Genomic DNA, 3,020 nt, shown 5'->3' on the forward strand with positions numbered 1-3,020 from the left:
CTCATGCACTTTATTTCTTCATTAAAGCTCCAGTTCCTGGAATTACAGCTTTATTTGAGCACTTCAGATTGTTTTGCAAGACAGTTAGTTCTGGCATTCATTTGCAGAGAGTGACTCAAAAACCCGACTCAGAACCATTCTACAGACTCAGAAAAAAAAGGCAAGTACAAATAATTATATACTTTTCAAATCTCTTGACTCTTAATCCAGTCTCCTGATTTTTTTAATTGCTAAAGCTTTGCAGTAACCTCGTGTCTTTATCCAACTGTTGCTGACTTTCAGCAGTCCTTTGGAGTTGCTGTACTGGAGCTGGCAGTATAGATTTCCTTAAAGCACTGTTTGCTATGTGGGATACTAAAAAGCAACACAGACTTTAATTAACTTCTTTAACCCATTATGGAATCAGAGTTCTTTATTCTGCTATCTTATGATTGAGCCTTCATTGTACAGTTACTTTATTTTCCTTGTGTGTAAGCTTTCTCAGGTAATCCATCATTTATCTGGGTCAAGTTATTGGTCTGTAACTTATAGAATAGGGGTTTACTGTAACTTATAGTAAAAGATACTTTCCCTTCTTTTTCCCTTAATTCAGTCCATGGCAACTGGGTATTTATCTTTTGGCTCCTGCCTAAATCTACAGTCAATGTCTGAGTCATTGCTTGGTGACTTGCAAAACTTATCTGAGACAAATAACTGTTTGGTCCTTGTAATTGCTTCCAGGCTTTAGCAATTCTGAGTGTGAGGAGCTCAACTTAAAATTCAAGCCTAGATCCTTTGCATGGATCCTTTTGTTTTTAGATAGTTAAAAAGAAAGAGAGAGGAAAAAAAAAAAAAAAAAGACGAAAGCCTGCAGCCAAACATTGCAACATAGGTTGGACACAAATCCAGGGGTGGAAACAAAACAATCCTCTTCTACAGACTGTCTCTGGGGTCTGGTCCTGTTTTGCAATTGGCGAAAGCTGGTTATAAAAGATGTTACACTGACAACAAAACAAAACTCCAGTTACAGAGCTGTCTTGAGCCTTTTAGAGGCTAGGGGCCTCTCCACGTTCCACACTATATGCAAAGCATACACAGCCCATGGAAGTGAGCAAAAGCAATACGTACAAAGCTGCTGTGTTCATGTGCAGTTAGTGCTGTGGTTGAGACTGCTGAAAATGCACAATTTATCCATCTATGGAGAATAACCATTTTGCATTCTGGACCAGTAGCAGACTGGACTGATGGGTATTGAGACAAGCGGCCAGTTACTGTGAAAATAGGCAAAATATCAACACAGACCATGTTTTATTTGCTTTTCCTATCAGCCAGTGCATTTGGTGCTGCAATACAGGGAATCAGTTTGTACAGAGTACATGCCGGCAGTCACAACATTACCTGGTAGATCCTGGGAGCCATTTCAGACAGGGAGCCTGAATTCTGGCCCCCATGCCTGTAATTTAAGGTATTACTAGCATGTGACATGGCACTATGGACTTGCTGCTGAAGAAAATAAAGGCTTTTGGAATATTCGAAATAAATGAACCATAGCTTTTACCTCCGGCCAAGACATTTATGTGGTAGAGGATGAGGTTGTTCAAGCAGACAAGACCTAACTGCAGTTGCTCTCATGCAACTATTGGAGCCTGGGTTCTTTTTCTAATATTTTAAATGAAGAAAAAGAGAGAAAAAGCATTAAATGTGAAAACCTTAAGTTTGAGTGCAGGTTACTAAATGACATTTGAATCATCCAAAACTGCCAGGTTTTCCAGCAAAACAGTCAATGACAAGCAGATCAAATCTACTTGTTATCACTAATATGTTCAAAAATAGGTACCAAAAGAGAGTCTCCTTACTCTGTTCTTAGGAAAGAAATCCAGTGGCTTGATTTTCAAAAGCACAGAATAACCAGCAACTCCCAGGAGCGCACAGCATTATTACCTACAGGAATGAATCCTATTTATACATTTTTAATTATTTCCATCCTGAAGGAATTTATACCAGCAGACTTAACCTCAAGTTTGGGAAAGAAAAATAAGTAAAGTGAAGTCTAGCACTTCATCTTCAAAACATTTCTGACTCTTTGGCAGAGATAACCTGAACTTTTTCTTTCTAATAAAAAACTAAGACAAAACTTAATCTATTTCATCCTAAAGATTTTGGTTTTCCTTTTTTCTTTTGAGTGGGAAATCGACTTTTACTGCTTAGAGATGCCTCTGCCAATCTGTACCAAATATATATATATGCAGAGAAAGTGGGATTAGAAAACAGTTTGTTTTTTCAAAAGGTCTGCTGGCAGAAAAAAATATGCATATGGTAAGCTCTAGATATTATGGATTCAGAGATGGTATTATTCATTTTTCGCCTAAGTGAATGCTAACTAGACTTGACTACTTCTGTATCTCTCTCTGTGTAGTTGCTTAGTCAAAATGTTCCAAGAGCAATAATGAGCACTGCTTAAACCTGAGGAATGTTCTTACAGATTTCCTTCTTTCCCAGGAACCAGAAGTGCTGCTGTAAGGAGTGAAGAGATATATGCTGTCAGTGTGCACGCAAGAGATGGCAAGTTGGCTCCAAAGACAGACCAGACTTTAAAAGTTATAGCTTTGATTTTGGAATTCACAAATGCTCTGAAAGCTGAGAACAAAAGAAGAAACTAACAAATAATAAACTTGCTGATTTCCAAAGTTTTAACTGTATTGTAAATGTTTTGCAAAAGATCATTATAATGCAGAACACTGAACTGCTTTTTGCCTTGCCAACTCAGGAAAAAGAGCCCAGATTTCTTTCCAGTTCTTACTCCTCAGGAAGATGGCATATTTTTCACTACTATTTTTCATATGCAATCACTGCACATACAGGAACATTTTTCAACAAAGGAAAGGCTCACATTTCAAGTAGGACTGTGGAAAATGTTCCATATAGTCAGCTCCTTGACCCACAATGTGGATGTGTCAGCATGTCTTTGAAAGTCTCTGGAACAGTCAGTCTTGGCAACAAAGCTAACCAGCAAACTCTTTGACCCCCAATTCCCCTATTTC

The 3,020-nt window shown here is 38.1% G+C and overlaps 1 long non-coding RNA gene across 1 annotated transcript; it reads left to right on the forward strand.

Annotated features, from left to right (window-relative positions):
* LOC135327345 (uncharacterized) lies at positions 1 to 2,667 on the forward strand. The gene is made up of 2 exons (XR_010387459.1): positions 1 to 160; positions 2,479 to 2,667. It is a non-coding gene; the product is annotated as an uncharacterized LOC135327345 (long non-coding RNA).
* Positions 2,668 to 3,020: the final 353 nt, after the last annotated feature.

The sequence above is a fragment of the Dromaius novaehollandiae genome, chromosome 2, assembly GCF_036370855.1.
Source record: "Dromaius novaehollandiae isolate bDroNov1 chromosome 2, bDroNov1.hap1, whole genome shotgun sequence".
Taxonomy (NCBI): domain Eukaryota; kingdom Metazoa; phylum Chordata; class Aves; order Casuariiformes; family Dromaiidae; genus Dromaius; species Dromaius novaehollandiae.